This window comes from Phaenicophaeus curvirostris, chromosome 4 (assembly GCF_032191515.1).
Source record: "Phaenicophaeus curvirostris isolate KB17595 chromosome 4, BPBGC_Pcur_1.0, whole genome shotgun sequence".
NCBI lineage: Eukaryota > Metazoa > Chordata > Aves > Cuculiformes > Cuculidae > Phaenicophaeus > Phaenicophaeus curvirostris.
In genome coordinates this window covers 73087235-73108439 of record NC_091395.1, presented here as the reverse complement: position 1 = coordinate 73108439, position 21205 = coordinate 73087235, and positions in this window count along the sequence as shown.

The window sequence follows — 21205 nt, the reverse complement described above, 5'->3', positions numbered from 1 at the left end:
GTTCTGACATTTTCTACAATTCCCTTTTTTAAGACCAAATCCAGTAGCTGTATTTATCATTGAATAATTCAAACATGGGTCAGACATTGTAATCATGCAGGTGAGCTAATGATCAAAAAGGTTATACGTAACATATTAAAGAGTCATGGGTTTGAGATAAGAAGTTAGATGAAATCATTCAAATCAAATCATAGCAAAAATCTCTTGTCAACTTATTCAGATCTTTCCAAGTTATAAATATTTTCCTGAAACTCATTTCCATATTGAGCTTCTGAAACATTCATATCTTAGTCTTTCCTGCAAATAGCACCCATCTTATTTTCTCATTTTAGTCTCATTGAGACCATTGTCAGGCATGTGGCCCAGAGGGTTCAGGCCCTGAAACAGTTGCACCAAAAAATGGAAAATATATTTTTATAATATTATCAGTAGACTAGAAGGGAGGAAAACGGCAATAAAGAGGTGTTCTGGTGTGATTTTTCAGCTGATTTTTGCAGATTGAGTTCATATGTTTTGGGTAAGATTAATACAAACTATTATGCTTCTGACAGATTATCTGAAATGAGCCTGAGGAGTCCAGGTTTTGTACGCTATTGCTAATTGAGATGACAAAAGACCAATCTTTCAGTACCTGTGTTTCAGCGCACTCGACCAATTTTATATGCAGGCCATAAGAATGTGGACCTCTATTATACGTGTCCTGATCTGCTAATGTACCTCACTGCAGTCAATTTGAAAAGACAAAGATGACACCATTAAGACTGGCAATCTCCGGAAAAAATTATATATTACAGAACAGAACATAGGGGTTGAGTGAACTAGCAAATCTGTTGCTCAGAGACACCTTGTTCTTATTCTGGTTATCAAGGGTAAACATGTTCTGCAGGATGTGTAAGAGGAGGAATAATGAATTCAATAAAGCACTCTTTTTGAAAGTCTCTGAACAGGGTATACAAAAAAAGTCCTCTCATTAGCAAATGTCAATGGGTCTACCATGCAATTTGTTCAAGTCCCCCAGTTATTTGTTGTTTTCTTTAATGAAGATAAGATGCTTCCAGAAAGCCCAGTACAAATGTTGAATGATTGTTACTGGGTAAAAAAGAGTAGAACATAATAAGTGACTAAGTATTCTCTTTCCATAGTCAATAATTTAGGGAAGACACCTCCTCAGGATTCTCAGGTGGAGCAGAATTCAAGATTACAATTTCTGCACTTTGATGCACATAAATAGTTAGACTCTATCTACCGAAAGATAAGAGGCTATACTGGTCTGGTATAAGCAATGGAGATTACCTTTTCCCAAGGTTTTTCTGCACCCACAATAATAAGTATTCAGTCTTTCTCTATAAGAACATAATTTCCCTGCAAACCTCTTTTCTGTACTTTTCAGATTGAAAAGTCTGAAAATCTCTGGATCACTATATACCTCAGAATAAAGACTGCTCGTGGGAAAGGCCCAAGTATAAAACAGTAAATGTGCAAATATTGACTGATGTGGCAAAACAAGGTAATTTGGGTAGGACAGAGCATAAAGATGTCACTGAGATATGTAAATATCACTGTATAGAGAACAGTTTTTACAGAATCTGCCTGTAATTATTATATGGAATTGGAGAATTCTGCAACAAACATTAACAGGCTACTAAAAGTAAATAAAAAAAAAATACGTGCTATATTCTCTGTGAACCCAAATACCTACTGGGAAAAGGAGAGTAGAGTCAATATCATTATTTGTTTACCATTATCATTTATGAGAATGTACATCTATGCATGTCCGTATATTTTGCCCTGTGGTTTTACTGCTTGGAAACAGATGCAAAATGCAATTTTTATAACAGACTCCTGGAAAAGATCAGTCCCTGACAGTAGGATGAGCTGTTTCCACAAGAAATTCAAAGAGTCAGTCATTAAGGAAATTGTAATTTCTAAAATTTTTTTCCTATTTCTTTCTTCTTTTTCATCTATTGTGAATTGGTCCCCAGTGGGTTTGCCATTTTAATTTAATCTGGACTCAGATCAGCAACAAATCTTTCAGAGCACTGCCATGGGAAGAACATCTGCCCATTCAGGAGTGGGTAAGGAATACTATATAATTCCAGGATCTATGTGTTTTTATATCAAGGTAAGTTCTCTCTTTACAGAGAGGTTTGCAGCACATGAAGAAATAACTTCAGTCAAATACGATGACTTGTATATCACTGAAGTCAGTCCCTAGAGTGGAAGAAACACTGGAGAAGGCAGGTACCTTAAATCCCCAAATATGAGAAGGAAGAAGTCACCACCTGATGTTAGATTGCTCTCAAGATATCTTGGTTCAATGCTTTTTACTTGTATGGAGTTTCAGGCAATGATATTCAGACAGCAGCTGGCTAATTCCTTCCATTCAGTACGACTTAAATCCTGCTATGTTTAATTATTTAACACGTACAGAAAAGCAGTTCTGAGTCCCCTTTTGTCTGTAAGGAGACAAATAACATTCTTCTTCTGTCAGAAGGTTTTTTTGCTCAACCACAGCATCTGCAGGACTATATAAATTCCTAAATACGACTTTATTCACTGTGGTTTCCTCAGCTCTGATCATTTTTTCTTCAGGACTTAATTAAACTGATTTTTTCCACAGGACACAAGGAGAGAAAGACTGTCAGAGCAAAAGGCAGCAGACAGCACTCTAGTTTTTCTGATTATGCAACTGCATAGACTGTAAATGGGAACGGAACTCTAGAACTGTTATTAACAACGTAAAGGAGAGATCACACTGCCTAATAAGGTGTAATCTTCTATTTATTCAGGCCTCTGTACAAACAGATAACTACATTTAGGATGGAATGACAAACACATTTTGGCATCTAGATTTATGATTATCCAAGCACTGTAGAAAGTTAAGTCATCAAGGCTCCTCTGTCCTGTAATGAGAAATATTTTTACAATTCCTTTGGGGCCTGAAGCAACAACCCAGAGCAGTGCAAACACAAAGCTCAAGAGCCCTTTTGTTTTGGCATGTTCACACTTAAAAGTTCATCCAAATGTTCTCAGTGTTTACAATTTACCACATTAAAATTGTAGATTAGATCCGAATGTACCTAAATTTAGACATCTTCCATTCCTGTTTATAGTCTGATTTTAGAAAAAGACAATGAAATATGACAAAAAGGAATCACAAAAATAACTACGCATTTAATTTTAATATTAAGTGACGTTACTTCCATTCTTAGTAGTACACCTACTGATGTTTGTTGTGATTTACATAAGTGTCAATCAAAAGGCTAGCTATTAATCCATCACATCACAAAAGCAGATGCTGAAGGCTTATTTATTAGTCATAGAACAAAGTTCCTTAGGGACCCATATCACGGGCAATCTTCCAATCAATCAGACAAAATAAGTAACTGAATAAGACAGAACTGAGTTAAAAACCAGAAGTTTAAAGGGTTTGTTTCAAGCTGCTGTAAAGATTGATGCTACCCAGAGAGCTGAACTTCCTCAGAATCCTAGAAATTTAATGCAGGGTTTAGAACCCATATCTAAATATTTTGTAGTTCTCCTAATAAAGATGAACAGCAAAGAGTAAAGCAAAAATACAGCAAAGGTTTTATAAGAACAGTCTGTTAAGAATCACAAAAGTTTTGCAAATATTTTCCTTGGCCCTTCATGCATTTCTAACACAACAAGCTGAAAAGGGCTGATAATCATGAAACTGCAATAAATGTGCCATGAGATAAGTCAAATAGCTTCCAGAAATTCTAATGAATTCTTTCCATAAATCATTACCATATTCTGCCCTGTGGATCTCATTTTTACCTATTAGAGAACTTCTCTGAGATCAGACAAAAGAACTTTTCTGTTCTGCTGGCATGCTGAGTGGAATTCATTATTAAACATTGTGCTAGGTTAATCTGATTTGGAAAAATAAGTGTACAGATGCAAGGGATCCTTTCATAATAATAACATTTTCTGAGTTAAATTAGATAACTGAAAGAAAATGCCCACCAGAAGAAAACAAAAGCGTACGGATTTTTTTTTCTTTTTTTCCCAAAATTCCTCCTTGCAAACTAAGAAGGTAGTACACATATTCAAACTAAATATATGCATATTTTTCTAGGGAGGCACACAGGTAAAAGAATAGTGTATTTCTCTTAAAGCATTGGAACTAAAATCTTACAAGAGTAGTATCTGAGCAAAGCTCTAGTAATGAAATGGTATCTAATATCTTATGGCCTCTTTTCAGCACCAGTGCTTAAGACTTATTGTTTCAGATGCTGCAGTTGCCACTTGTATCCAGAAATTAGAAGCAGGGTGCAGAAAAATCTGTTCTTCTCTGGTAAACTGCTATAAAGACGTCAAGGATGGGGAAAAAGTCTATTTGACAGAAGTGATACTGCTCACAGGTTCACTTGTGGGACATCTACCCTACTTACTAAGTGCAAACTCGGCTACCAGTCTCAGCTAGTAATTAAGTCTTCACATCTCAGGCTCAGTATAACCAGATTTCATCTCATGTGAAAATGAAAGTCTTGCTAGATTGACTACATGTTATGGACAGAGCTAACAAGTTAACTTTCTCTATCCCTTTTCTTCATGCTACTTGATCTTCTGTTGCATTCTTGAGTTAGCAAGATGACATCTGCCTCCTGAATTAATACCTTGTGAAGCTGTCTGCATGAAGTGATTGGGTAGCTCTGTGCAGCAGTTTTGAAGATGGAAAGGAAGATCCCAAATTCAGGTATAACCAAGCAACAGGTCGCAAATTCTTCACACAGAGGAAACAAAATTGAGGCGTCAAAGCCTGCAAGTTAGTTCTTGTAATAGTACAGAAGAACATTTTTCCAAATGCTTAAACTGTACCTTCAGGCTTTCAGGATTATGTGCTGTGCCATTATTAAGGAAAACCTCATTGAGTTAAGAAGCAGTCACAGCTTTTAAAAAAACAGAGATACCATTTTTGCCAAGCAGAGTACGGCTGTTAAAAACGAACAAAACCAGGAGAGTCTTAGCACATACACAGTGAGAACTGCACATGAAAATAAAGTTTGTAATTAAAATTGACATTTCCCTGGCTCCTGTCTCTACTTAAAGCCATCTTACAGAGGCCTGACAGACGTTCACAGAGTTGCCAACCCCCCAGGTTAATTCTGTGCATGAAGAACAATGAGAATAAATTATTTCTGTAAGTGGACTTCTGAAAAATTAATTGAAAAGGTGGACTGGTTATTAAAATAAAAACATATAAAAGCAAGACTCAGACTAGAATATCAGAGAGCTCAGACTTCACCAAATGCAAAGTCAAAACGGAGGATCTATGCCAGCAGCCATGTACTAATTCTGCACTGACAGCTGTAACTAAAGAGTCACATTTTAGGGCAAAATAGTGACTCTGTCATCTAGACTGTCACAAGTGAATAAAGTCTTATGGTTTAACATCATAAATTACAAGATTTGTTAAACCTCAGCCACTGCAGAACCCAGATTCTGATATGTCTTTGTGGGACAATTTTATTCTTTTCCCATAATAGTTGTCATGGTTTTTTGAGTCCACATACAAGGGACTGACAGAATTTACTTTACATTTGCAGTGGGACAGCATGCTCAGAATATTGGTACCACAGTTCATCTGAGAAGTTGATCACTTGTGGCAATCTGTGTATAACTTAATTTGGGCAAAGAAGTACTAGAACCAAGCTAGCTGAAAGTTTAATCTCTTTTAACACGTGCAGCGCTTACACTGTCTCCTCTGGACCAACTGTTTCACTCTGCAGATTTGTTCAAACTGAGCTGGAGCTTTTGCTAATCTATAGACAACTTCAGTCTCCAGCAGAGAGAGATTTCCTCTTCTGTGTGTTCCTGTATCCACTCACAGGACAGAAGGCAAAGCAAAAACATCCACAGCAGAGATACATCCAATCTACCTGGACAGTGGCAGCAGCTATCTTCGACCTGCTTGCTGCTTTTGATAGTGTCCTGGGCACTAATGTGTAAGCATCCTAGGTCTGTCAAACTAAATGTTTTTTTAATTCTGTTAGTGAAGATTTTATATCTGCAGGGGACTTTTCAGTTCTGCAGTCACAAACTGTACTCAGGTTACATTCTCTTTCCTTCTGTAAGCTGCTATGTCTGTATGTACTGCGCGTATTGCTATCTCCAGGATGAGCCTAATACATTCATAAACATTTTCATGTGTCTCTGTGTGAGTTAGTTCATTTTAACTCAGAACAATCAGCAAAATTAGAAACTTCTACTAATCCCATATCTGTGGGACCACTGAAAACTCATGGTGTGTCTATAAAATGTATTGTACACCTGGCCAGAGCAATTCAAAGCTATTTAGATTCATCACAAGTACAGATACTATTCTTGTCAGCATTCCACACAGACATGTGGACACAACCTGTGTTTCATTCCTTATACTTATTTGAGTAATCCTAGACCCTGTTCCTTCGTGGTCTGTCTGCCTGTGCTCCAGCCCAACTCTTTCCTAGTTCTGACACCTCCAGTGATATTCCCATATCTTTATTTTATTTGAACTTGCTTTTCCAACAGTCATTATTACTTGCCAAAAAGTTTCTTTTTCAGATTGATCATGCTCTTTTTGTCTCCCTGTCTACCCTCTACAGGTCAGACCTAAATAGATCTTCATGGATGTAGAGTGTGTGGTTCTTCAGTCTCTCTGCATTTTCTCCCGTCTCTCTCCTTTTCACCTCCTCATCACTTCATGATTACTGGGCTAGCTCTAGGTGTCAGGTAAACTTCAATTCTTGTCTGAGCTCAAGGTAAAGCTGGACACCACGGCTCCACATCCCACATTATTGCTTATACACTGTCTTAGCTTTTACACAACGCCTTTCCTTCTCAACATTAGTAATAAAGTCAGGTAACAGGCAAGTCAACATCTCTAACATTTGTTTATTTTTATTAGATATTGCAGGCACACACACTAAATTTTAGCCTCAATAAGCTAAGGCTCAATTTAACCAAAGATGAGTATAATCTCAAGGCTCTAATGCCCTTTCAAATGTATTGTCCCTTTCTCATTTTACCAGTTAACTGAAATCTGATTGTTCTCAGCCCCTTGCTCAGTCCCACAACTGAAAAAGATCCTTCATCCGTGACTTAGTGCCTTGCTGTCTTTACCAGCCTGCTGTTCAGGGCTGCATTAAAAGCTACCTCTCACTCTTTCCCAAGGTAGCATGTGTCCCAGCTGCGAGTTGCACACACTAATAGACCAACCTCATACTTTGTACATATTGTGACCCCTCTTTCCTCTTGCGTTGTTCCCCGCTTCCTCAACCCTAAATAACATCAGCCCTGCGCTACTCCTGGCCACATAATTTTAACTTTCAACAATTTGTGTTGCCTCTAGCACCTGTCAAACCTTTTACTGAACTAATGTAATTCACTAAGAAGACACAAAAAGTCTACTATTTCACTAGGCTTCTATTTTTCCATTTTGGTGAGGTGTATTACCTGACAGAAACTTCTCTTCAGCAGGCACAGGGTAAGCAGTGAGAGAGCAGATAAGGAGAGGGACAGGGAAAATGGGACTGTGCAGTGAGACCTTGCCTTCTGGAAAAAAAGAACAGCTTATTAATTTGTCTCACAATATCTTGAGAAATCATATCTTTAGACTCAATCTGTCCTTGGCAGTACAAACGAAGCAGTAGAGGTGCAGAGCCAGGAACAGGGGAGGGAAGAACAGAGTCACTCTTCATGCTGGCAGATGTTTTGCAAAACACCACTCTCAGAGGTAAGAAAATAGATGGGTAGAGTGAAACACCCCTCATTTGTCATATCCAAGCTTGCTGTACAGACTCCCTGGCTTCTTGACTTTCACAACAGTCTCTGAACATGCTTTCAACTCACTCTTTAGTTTGGTTGGCTTCTTGACTGCAGTATTTCCCTTCAGTCCACATACCTGAGCAACCTCTTGCTTAGACAGCAAATGTAGCAGGGTTACTGCATGACAATGACAGCATTTTCATGCTTAATTCCATCCACAGATGTAGACTTCTATCCATATGATGGATTTTAGCCCTGTCCTAGCCAGTCAGCTCCCTTATCCTCAAGAGGGTTAAATCTCTCCAGTCATCAGATGGTCAGCACCTCTGGATGGGTCCCAAGAAGGGTTCGAATGTGACACCTTGGGACCTGGCACACTGTCTCAATTAAGATAACCTCAGCTATATATTTGACACAATTTTCTATGCGATCCAGACACCATGGAAACAAAGACCAATGGTCTGGCAGCAAAGTGAGTCCTCCTGTGTCATCTTTCTTGTGTCTATTTGCCACCCTTAATATTTTCTATCTTTTCCTGTGGAGTTTTTCTGGCATCTCTATTTGTTAGTTGTTTGGGGTTTTAATGATGACACTATTTTTACTCTATTCCCTTTCAAAGTTATTTAGAATGTGTTCTTATAAAACTTCCCTATAATAGATGTAGAATTGTTTTTTTATTCTAAAACTGCCTCAAAAGTTGCAACTTTGTCTAAGGCAAGTAAATATTCTACAGAAAAGTGAGTTTCCTAGTATTCTGACTCACACAGAGATGATATGACATGCTCTATTTTAAAGCCAGCTTTTTCTCTCTCCCGCTGTGATTTAAGAAGTTATTTTGTGAACCTTGTCGCTTACACTGAAATGATCAGGGCATAGAAATAAAGGGAAGAATCAAGTTTCCCAGCTGCAGCATTGGTCCTCTAGTAAAGTGCGTTTTCAACTAAAAATATCTGTGATATTTTGAACTGGAAGAAGGACTCTATGTGAAGAAAGCTTGAAATCAATATTCTCGCCTCTTCTGCTAGGTGTTTGCTGCTCAGTAGAAACTTTTTTATGGTATCATCACCATGGTGCTTATAACACCTTGGTCAGCAGAGGTTGTGGGGTTAATATCCAAGAAGAGCACATTCTTTTTTTGTAATATGTACTCTGCAGCTATTTTTAAAATATTCCTCAAAGAATTAAAGGATGGGATTGTATTGACACAGTTGCCTTCATTATTAGGGAAAATTTGATGTGCTCAGGGATCCTTCCAGGACTGCAAAATTCTTGTGCCAGTGAAAGATGGGTTATAATGGTTTTTTTTGTAAATATGGAACAACGATACAGCAACACACTAGAATCGTAGAACAGAATCATAGAATGACCTGAGTTGGAAGGGACACATGAGGATCGTTAAGTCCAACTCCTGTTCCTGCACAGAACAATCCCAACATTAACTTCATGTATCTGAGTATTGTCCAAATGCTTCTTGAATATTGCCAGGCTTGGTGCCATTACTACTTCCCTGGGGAGCCTGTTCCAGTCCTCTACCATCCTCTGAATGAGAAACCTTTTCCTAATATTCAATCTAACCCTCCCCTGGTGCATCTTCCTGCCATTCCCTTGGGTCTTATCATTGATTGTCAGAGAGAAGAGATCAGCACCTTCTCCTTCTCTTGCAAGGAAGCAGCAGACCACAATGAGGTCTCCTGTCAATCTCCTTTTCTCCAGGCTGAACAGACCAAGTTGGCTGCTCCTCTCTAAACCCTTCACTAACTTTGTGGCCCTCCTCTGGACACTCTCCAGTAGGAACAACAACAGAACTTTAATTTTTGCTGACTCTCTTTGCACTGAAATTTCCATGTCGTCTTTAAGTTTGATCCTAGCTTAGTCAGTCTGTTGAGTCCACAAAAAAAAAAGAAAGCAGAAGGGGTGAAAGAAAGTAAATCCCTATGCCAGTCTAGTCTTCTCAAAATTCGCACAAGCATTAATCAGCACGTTGCTGCAAAACAGAACAAATAAGAGCATCATGTTCTTTTGAAAACCAGTTTAAAGGGTTTTGAACTGACTCAGGCAAATATATCCCACTGGGACATCTTTGATTTCTACATTGTTCTACTGATCACACAGTGTGTTGCTAGAATGAGATTTTTTCACTGTTCATGTTCTTTTTCTTACCGGGCACAGTATTTAGGCAGAAAATCTGTCAGAAAGGAATGGCTGCATATAAACGTTATCCTTATATTTGATATTATAGCTTTTGATATTATAGCTCAGTATGTTTGGAATATTGATCACAGCACTTAAATTTGCAATTAAAATGATAATTTCTCCTTCCATTGATTTTTTTGACTAATTTTACGCAAAATACAACCTAGAATTGACATAAGTGCAATAAAAAATGCATAGAAAAACCTGTACTGTGTTAATTGTTAAGCATATGGTCACATGCCATGGAAGGGGGTAGGTAATATGGACAAAGAAGTGAATGGCATTGAGTATCTTTATAATGACAGAGTCTTTCTTTACTGCTACTATTTACATTTTCGTTCATTTCTTCTCACCTTAATTTCCTACACAGTCTTTCCCCCCCCCATGTTAGAGATGAACAGCATTCTCATTACCCACTATTGGTCCAGAAAAATGCTGATTTCAAGACAGAGCAAATTATTGTGAAGGGAATTAGAAATGTTGCCTTGGGATCCTGCAATATCATTTTCACGAAGCACCAGCAAAACTGAGGATACAAAATTCAATGACATCACTTGCAGTAATATCATGGTTGGGGTTATGATATAATAGCCATGAATTGTTTGTCATTCTGGCTGGTTCAATTTGAATTTAAATATTTTTTTAGCACAGTAAGTTTAAATGGAAAGCTTTCTTAATATCTAGAAATTTATTCTTATGCAAAGATCTCACATGCACACCTTAAGTTTACCTAGTATTATATAGCATAAACTAAACTCACAACTAGTCAGTGCAGTTTATTTTTTACTATTAAGTTCTCCGGAATATTCTTAGTCTTCAGCCAGCAAAATCTGAAAATTTTCTGATTTTAGTACTTATTCAGTGATGAAACAAGTGGTGGTTCATATGCTCCAATCTTCTCTAGTCAATACCTGAGCTATAGTTTACTCTATTAGAAACTTTCCATCATTTTTTTAAAAAATTAGTTTTCCTTAGATTGTCTTCCCCTTTCTGCCCCTTAGTTTGTTTAGTTTATTAACCATTAATCAATAATCTCACACATTTACTGCATGAATCCACACTAATATTTTAGACTGCCTCACAACTGCCCATCTCTGGTCCTTTATTGTTTTCTCTTTAATATCTCATTTCAGAACTTGTATCAATAATAACTTTTGTCTATTTTTGTGTATAAAAGGATATTTGAAATGCTCTTCACTGAGATGTCATTCAATTTTCCAGTCTCATCCAATAAATCCAATTAACAAATGACATCATATTATTACTGAAACGTTACTGCATGCTTATGCTTGGCACACATTTAATTTAATTTAACTCAGTAGGTAGTATTTTTCATTCATTTTCCACCATTTTCCTAAAAAAACCCAAAGCCTTACAATTAGCAAATATGTCCAATGGCTTCTTTATCAAGCAGAAAAGGAAAAACAACAGCAAAACCCCATTTTTAAAATCCTTGTGCATTTTTATAGTAATTGAAATCACTCTTTTTTATGACATTAACATGTCTTTAATATTTTCCAATACTTTTTATTAACAGAAGACCTCATTTTGTTATTTAGATTATTAAAGCACACTCTTTTTACTCATTATTGATGTTCCACTTGTAACTGTCAAATGACTAGAATTTCATTACTCCTTTCATTTTTCCTAACTACCTTAATCTTTTGTTTAGCTCCATTATTTCCCCAGGTGCACTCACTCTGGGAAATATCAAGGAACGTGAGCACAATACAGAAATGTTCTCCTACAATTTTTTATTTCTCCTATGTTTTGACACGATCAACCTTCTCTACCCAGTAAAAACAATAATCATCAGTTTTCCTTTGCAGGAGGACTTGATGAAGTTAGGTATATGAACGTGGGGGGAAATGCCAATAAAGTAAATAACCAGATAAACTTAAATCGTTCCCTATTGACTAGGTTTTTATCTTGGACCAAAACCTATAGATGGAAACCAACCTCTAGCTGCCAGGTCTGTCAAGATGGTAACGTGGGATACAGTGCAATCATTTAATGATTAAAATTTAGTTTAGTGAAGCCAAAACCATCTGGCACAAAGGACACTTTGGCAGATTGAGAAGAGTGAGAATACTATTCTTGTTGCTGTTATGGTCTGATAACAAAGGAAAAATACACATCCAAAGCCATTAAAAAATCATTTGCGGTCTATCTCACAACTAAGTTAGAATAATAAGAGGCAAAGCACTAATTATAATTGTATGGAGTTTCCCAGCAGAGACATTGCAAACCAATTGCCACTTGTCTGTTCTCAAGTATTTTTGGCATGCAAATAATCAGTAAATGTGTTCATTTGTGGCATCTTTTCATTTATGTGACAATATTATTACTTTTCTGTTTTCCCTGGCAATTGTTTTATTGCCATCTGGGAGTGATTAGTGAAACACTTCAGAGAAAGTAAGAACATCTCTGAATCTGCCCCTGATTTTAGGCCTGGGTTAAAATGGGCTCTTAATAAAATAAAATTGCACATTTTGGGAAGATAGGCATTCTGAAGATGCTCATCTTGCAGCTAGAATTGGAATAGAAAATGAGATAATACCACAAACACACACACAAAATAAAAGGGTATTAGGACTGAATGCAATATTCTATTTTCATTCTCAGCAGTGCTATTTAAAAAGGTAAATTTATTTCTTATATACTTCTCTCTTTACAAAGCCAAGGATTTTTCATGATCCTTTTTTTGCCACACGATTTTGTGGCCAGCTGGCACAGAGTTGCTTCATAACATCATCTCCTAATACACTTTTCAGTCTGTCTGATTTCCTGAAAATTGTCCCCACACTAAGACAGTATGTTTTTCATTCCTTCTTCTGAAAGAGATGACTTTGCAATGGTATAAAAACTTATTTTCTTTGAACAGGTATTTCTTATGAGGGCACTGCAGGCTATGTCACTTGTCACTGACAGAATTCACATTTATTATCAAATCACCAAGGCAAAAATTAGAATTCTGTCAAGGTAATAACCACTCTTCATAAAAATCCCAGACAAGCACTCCAACAATAAAAATGCCACTTCTTATTTAGCTATTAATTAATCAGCTAGCAAATATGAGCTCTATCAAGATTTTCTAATGCTGAGGAGGACATGGAGCACTGAGTCTGAAGAATTGCAGAAGCCCAGTACATCTTACACAGTATCTCTTTGAAAAGTTTATTAACAGAATTGTAGAATGGTTTGAGTTGAAAGGGATATTATAGATTACCTCTTGCCATGGGCAGGGACATCTTCCACTGGTCAGGTTGATGAAAGTCTCATCCAATCTGGCCTTGAACACCCTCAGGGATGGGGCATCCAGGACTTATCTGGGCAGGGTGTATTCCAGTGCCTCAACACCCTCATAGTTAAAAATTTCTTCCTAATATCTAACCTAAATCTACCCTTCCATCCCAAAGTCCGAGCTGTGGCTAGCGTGGTATTATCTGTGTAGAGGTGATAGTAACTAACAATTCTCAAATACCTGTTCTGCTTCCTTTAGATTCTGCAGTGTCCCAGATCCTCTAAGAATCACTTTGTTTAATTCTTTCTCAATATCACTTTAGAGACTTTCATAAGTTTTGAAGCTGGAAAGCTGCTAGAACCTAACTTGAAGGGTCAACAACTTCAGAGCTAACATAGATATGACTAGCAGAGAATACGGGGGAAATGAGACTGAAAAGGGAAAGAAAATTAGTGTGTGGTATGAGACACGGAGAATCAAGGGGAAAAAATCCAAGAACAGAAAAACTAAGATATAATTTGTTGTTATTGGATCTGTCAACATGCATAGTAGTCTTTCTCAAGGCTGATCTTGTTCCTTATCTTGCACCAAGTTTCTCCCAACCCCTTGCTTTCAAGGAACAGCTTGCACAAGAATGTGGCAACAATCAGATAGCAATTCAAAAATCCATTTATTCTCTGTTATTCTTCTGCCGCTAAGGTTGTTTCACTTGTTTACATGTTATGGCCTGCATCCTGACAACACTGATTTATATAAATCACTTGACTTAGATCATTAGCCCACTGAAAGCAGGTGTATGTGTGGCAACTGATAAGCCTAAATTTATTTGTTCACACCATATTTTGCAGTTCATGCTCTGGAATGGATCCAAAGACCAAAGGGACTGATTAATACACTACTTTTCCACTTCATAACTGGCCCTTTAAAATATTGTACTAGCTCCACGGGAGAATTTAAATTGAATCAATAATGAACAGAAAAATGCAAACCCCTCCTGATACAAGCTGTATATTAGCAATTTAATTTTATTTTTGTAATATATCCCTAGAAAGAATAAAAGAACACAACTGTAAGGTAATGTCAGCCTGATTAGTAGGACTGAAAGTAATAATAGCATAAATGAAGTAAAATAAACTGTACAATAATGAGGCTGAAAGGTCACCCATATTCCATATCTCACAAATGTTCATACCTGACCCAGCAATGTTAGATGTCTGTGTATCAATGTGTTAGAGATGAAGGGGAGAAGTAAAATGTTATATGTTTTGCCTTTTTTTAGAAAAAATAGTTATCTTTAATATTGTCAGATAAAAATAACAATTTGCATACGGGTTTCAGAGAGCATATGGTTTGGAAACAAGATTTTCTTTCAGAATTATAGTAAAGCATGTGTTGCTTTATGGCACAGCTATAAAGGGAGATGAAGTAATGTATGTTCTGCATTTCTGTACAAATTCTACCTTCTTCTGAAAAGGAAATTACTCAATTTCCAGGCATGAATTAACAAACAACTTTTATGTATTTGGCAGTAGTTAAAAAAGGGATAAATTAAGTTCTCCAATTATAATGCTGCAATCATTTTCTTCATTTGATGAATTTACAAGGATGTGAAATACCTGTCTGAACAAATAAACATTGACTGTATTCAAATAAACCATTGTTTCCTTCATGTTTTAATTACATAATTAATATGATAAATAAAACTGTTTCTCAGTGAGCCATTCAATCTAAGCCTAGAATAGATATTGGTGTACTTTCCTATTTGGCAAAAAGTAATTTCGATCATGAAATTATCTCTGAGGTACTTCCCAGTTTTCACTCTCAAATAAAATAAAATAAAATAAAATAAAATAAAATAAAATCTTATAGAAACTAAAGCATAAGTTTTACATTGCTCTTTTTTACAGAAATGGAATATACAGAAGAGTCAAGGCTTTTTTCACCATGTCCAGTCAATACATTTTCCCTATAAACGTTAGGCTAATGCCCAAAGTGGATCAGAATAAGATATCTTAAAAAGCTAAGTGCCATCCTTTTCTACACACAGCTACGTTTAGCACTGCGGTCCTTCAGCAAGAACTCCAAAATGGTTTGTTCACAGGATCTTTGCCTACAAGTATCAGCACACAACGTTCTCTGTGTTTTCAGTTTATTTCTGTGTCATACAGCTATACTGGGTAGCTCTCTGCTTCAGGAGGCTATGGGAAACTTAATTAAGAAAGTTTAAAAATACTGAGATACTATGCAAGAAAAATTCATTAAAGACTAAGCTGCATATTACTGAAAGCTGAGAGTATACCTAAAGGAAATATCATTGTGTGTTCATTCTTTTCTGCCTCAGATTTCTGAGTCTGACCCTGTTAGAGAAAGGATGTTACTCCCAGTTGGGAGATAGATACAACACTTTTAGCTCCAGCCGAGAGAGAATTACAGCCTGTCTCTCAGGGCAGATACATTATTTAACACAACAAGCATAGGCTCCAGGCAACGAAAATCAATCACAGACATCTGAAGGATTGTCCTACTTGATTGAAAGTCCCCTCGGACAGAGAGCTGGTCTGTCTTTGGGACTCTAGGGCTTCAGAGAATGTAAAGCTTCTACTTTATTTATGGACTTTATTGCTGGTACAAACATTAACTGATAGTTAGACATCTATCTGGAAATTCATTCCCAGCAATGTTCCTCTTCTTTGTCCAGCAATAAGATGCTATCAGTTGTATCTGCTAAACGTATGGCCGGCATAAAGCTGAAACCATCTAACCATTCAAAAGAAATCCAAAACATCAATGAAACACAGAATGCAAAAAGCCTGAAAAGAAAAAGAAAGAAAGGAAAACCCACAAGTCAGTATCTTATTTTACACTTTAAGAAGGGCTTCTGGTCTGACTTAGCATAGCTATTTTGATGTTCTTAGGAGAGTTCCACATGAAGCAAGAAGCCGTGCTCTGTTACCCTGTCAGTGCAGAGCAATGCTCCTTGCTTGGCTAACTTGTGTTTCTGGCTGGGTGTATATCACTGCCTTGACTTGGGGGAAGAACAAACTGTAGTGCACATCACAGGACTCTACAGCTGGCAGAAATTAGTACTTCTACTAACATCTTTTGATCCACAAGATCTCACACCTCAGATTTTTTTGCCAATTTTCAGAAAAGGAAGATGACATCATAACTAAGGCTGAATACAGAGAACTGCACGTGTCCTTCCTTACTCTCCATGTCAGATGAGGATAAGCAGGAAAAACAGGAAGATTTTTGTATATAACAACACTAAGATGAAGGATGTGCTCTCCCTTTCTTACCATAACTATGTTTCACATTTGTATATTCCACACCTTCTGCCGATTAATAGCACATAGAAAAATCCTAGGGAGGACAAGGTTCAGCTGGATAGGGTGCAAGTATGACATCTGGATGCTGACAGGGCAGGTACAGCTGCAAAAATGGATGGGGAGTGAGGGTGGGGGCAGTGAATACAGCTATGTGTGTGCATGCCAAAGGATCATTCATACTCCTGAAGTGTCATCTGTTGAACCATCTCGCCTGATTAAATTACCACCTTATGCCTCGTCTCCCAGATGTTAAATAACAAGTCAGTTTCTGGAATCTCAGAAGGAAGCACCATTCTGGATGTTCATTAGAACTAACCAAATATTCAATTATTTTTAATTGTATTTGAAAACAGAGTAATTCACATAGAGGCTTAATACTGCACATCATAATTGCTAGAGGGCTCTTTTTTCTCTATTTAATGTGGCAGAAGATGGGACAATACCTGTGGTGTTTCTGCTAATAAAATTGAGCCCATATGAAATCTAGAGTGAGAAAGATGCAGTGAGGCTTTAAAAGTTTTAAACAGTTTTTACTGGCTCTCCAGTGCATTTGAGTAAATCAATGCAATCAGTATTAAAGCCAAGTTGTCTCCATACACCATTTTCCTGCATCAGATTTAACATTTCAACTATTAGAAATGAATTATTAACTTTGCACAACAGAACACGGAAAAGAAATGCAGAGCAGGGGGGAACCAATAAACTTTCACTGAAAACAAATGTTGCAGAATCTTTGGAGACCTTGAAGTCTCAGCTCCTCTGAGGTTAAGTGCATGTTAAGGACAGGTTGGTAGATTACACATAGTTTTGTTCACAGCGTAACTTCTCAGACAACTCATTTCCTCATGTCAAGAGGATTAAAGTGCAAAAGAGCTGGATACCAGTCTGCCCCTGCCTGCAGGAGACTTAGAAGCTAAAGAGAAGATTACTAAAGACCTTTAAAGAAGTAGTATATATAATCTTAGAAGTTTTAAGAAACAAAATTGCCATTTCATAGAATCATAGAATCACAAAGTTTAGAAAAGACCTCTAAGATCATCCAGTCCAACACCACCATGCTTGCCATTCCATATCCTGAAGCACCACATCTCCATGTTTTTTGAACACCTCCAGTGGTGGTGACTATCGCTTCCCTGAGCAGCCTGTTCCAATGCTTCACTATTGTTTTAGTAAAGATTTTTTTCCTAATATCCAGTCTAAACATCCTATGGTTCAACTTTGAGGTAATTTCCTCTCATCCTATCACTTGTTACTTGGGAGAAGAGACTGTAACTCTAGGTAAGGCAAATTAAACACCTATGTCACTCTGAAGTGTTTACAGAAATATCACAAGTCTACCGAAAGAAAAAAAAATTGGACAAAATACATGTTCTCCGTTGCTAAAAATGCCTTTGTCTTCCATGAAGGAAAGGAATACAGTGTAAGAGTGCAAGAGCAGCTTCACATTCAACTTCAAATATCTCTGACGTTGTATTTTTATTCATTGCTCAAGATCATCTTGGCATGTATGTTTTGGATACAAAAATATTTTCTTTCCTCATGACATAGTGCATTGATGAGATCAGACTCTTTATAACTGAACAATACATCTTACTCACCTCTAATGCATCAGGCATCACCAAAGCTTTGTCTAAATATCCCAAACTTGGGACAGAAGAGCCTTTTGAACAGAAGGACTTCTAGAAACACCATTCTTGTATCTCTGAAGCAGCTGAAAAAAAAATGGATATATAGCTTTTTCTGGATTCTTGCACCTGGTTGAAATACCCAGTTTATCTCAGTTTAACCTTATGCACATCCTTAAGCTGTTACAGTACTTTTCATGACAGTTGAACATGGTGTGGTGTGATCACACCCTCTGCCTTCGAGCATCTAACCTCAATGCCTGAATAGCTTTCTGAAACCTTTGCTGACTGTATATATGACTCCTAATTCTGTAGCCAAGGTTATACACCTCAAAAGTTAGTTCATGTGAACCCCTCTTTTGTTCCTCAAAGGTGCCATAAATGTACTCAAGCCAAGCACTTTTTGCACATTGTGTAAGGGTTTTCTTTCCATGTGTGTTTTTGATCCTGCAGTCAAGAGAATTTCTTTCATTTCCTTCCTATTCAGCTATTACTAGGCAAGTAAAAATACTTGACACAGAATGAAAGCTTTTTATTTGCATTCCTCTGTAACCTTCTCTTTTATCAATTTGTCATTTTGCTGATATGTCTCTCATGCACCAACGCATTTATTAGAGTCATTATCAGAGAGCATTCAGATTACTTTGTTGTCATGACAAACTGAGTTTTGCTATGCCCAGCTTGATGGATGGGCTGGATATTTTTATACTCTTTTGGAAGACAGATCCTTGTATTTTTGACGCTCATAGTCATTCCCTGCTATATAAAATCAACGCCAAGCATGAGTACATTATAAGCAGCCGTAATTTCATTGTCATCAAAGAAATGCCCAAAGCTCCCAGAACTGAAGTAAGAACTACTGAGAATAGATCTGAACATGGGATTTTTTTTTTTTAACATATCATCAACAGCAGTTTACGGTAGGATAAACTGCCCTTAAATTTAGCCACCCAATAGCTTGACTTTCAGTCCCTGCAAAGCAAGATACATCTCTTTTTAGCATGTGCCTAAGGCTATCGAGAGAATACAGATGGCTACTTAAACTTCACACCATGGCCTAGCTTCACCCTGATAAAGGCAAGAACAATACCCTAAACTCCCTTTAGATTCCTGAACTTTTTATAAACACACTTAATAGAATCAATCAAATAATCCTTCACACCCTCAAACAGACATCTAGTTTTATTTGGTCAGATGAATATCACCCCACACTCCACACTGACACTTCATCTATAGGGGCTATTGTATGGAGTGATGCAAGAACCAGAGATCTGTTTACTTCAAGCTTTTCTTCATTTACCTGCCTGCGACAGAAAGCAGCAATGCTGAGTAGCTACCTCAACCACCTACACTGCAAAGAAAGCACACCGTGAAGGAATGAAATGTTGATTTTGTTCCTCCACTTTTCAAAAAATACATAAAGAATACTTTTAAGTTCTTCTTTTATACAAATGGAAACTTCTAATTGTCCTTGTTTTTCTTAATTAAATATCTTGCAGTCCAAAAGAAAAAGTCTTAGAGTGATTCTACTTGTCTTTGTGAGAGATACACCATGTCTGGATATAAACAGCGACTCTACATTTTTTCACATTACCTTAGTATTTATGAGGCTCTTTTTATACCTCTGTAAAGCTGTGAACCAATGGATATGTACTGGATTTATGTCTTTACCAGCTTTTCATTGGTTTAGAAGTTCTTCTGATCGTAAACCTATGCATTTAAATTACAAAGCAGTTGGGCCAAATTCTATAAAAGACAGGTGATAAAATAAATTTTGTGCTTCAGGGTAGTTATTGCTGCCTACAAAGCCACAGCCAGCGTAGGGCAGTCATCAGTATCTACTTTTGGTTTCCACTCAAGGTCCTGTAATACTGCTCTGCAAATGCTAAAAGAAACACTCAACAAATACAAGCTGACTAGCAGCTGTCACTGTATGGTATCTCCCTTTTCCAAAATTGATTCCGTCATGCTGGACAAAAAAAACCCCTAATATTCCCAGGAATTCTTCAGTATTTGGTTTTTGCTGAATCCATTTACATAATGTAAGCATAGTAAAATATTGTGAGGAAGAACAAGTCAGCAGAAACCTGTCTCCAAAAAAATCTTGTTGCCAGGTACATAATAAAAGCTACCACAAATAAGAAATGTCATGACAAAAGTCATGACACTTTAGTTGCCTCCACAATCCCATATCCTTTCTCACACACCTCTCCATAGTTTAAGAATGGAGTTTCATCAGAATTGTTTTTTGAGTGACAGTAATCTTTAATTCAAAATAAAATTCAGATGTTTCCACCAAAAATTGGCAAGCCTATGCTAAAGTTATGCCAAAATACTCTTATAATAAATGCAGAGTGTCTTATCTTCTTCTGTCTCCATTGTTTCCTCTATTTAGTTCACTTTTTCTTTGAGACAAGGTTCTGATGTTTAATATGTTCACAGAGCAAATAAACATAACGAGCGTGTAACATATTGAATAGGAATCATTCAATAAAAGCATCTGGTATATTTTTTGATATAAAATATGAACATTTTTCCTGGTGTGCTGAAAGTTATCCAACTTTTATCTCTCTGTGTACTTCTATATATTAAATATTTATAAGCTTTATTAAGCTTATACTAATGATTAGTAAACTTTATATATGTGACTTCTTTTCCAGATGATATGCTAACTCTAGACTTACTTAAATCTGAAAGATACTGCTTCTAAAATATAGTCAGGGAAAAAAGTGTATTTCCCTGTATTTTTTCCAGAATCATGAATATCTGCAGACATAAAAATGACATTACAAATAATTACTTAAGAATGCAGCTACATACACACAGTTTATCTACACTGTTAGAGACAGTATACTAAAGAAAACGTCCCATCCCCCCCAGTACATAACCCCAGGCAAATTTACTTTCCTTTAAATCATGGTAAACTGCACAGAGGTTTTTTTACAGGTATTAAGCATAAACTATTTGGATAGCACATGTCTGATAAATGTCAGCTCATTGATTTAGTCTTACAGGAAAACCCTCGTGCTACTAATGGATCAGCC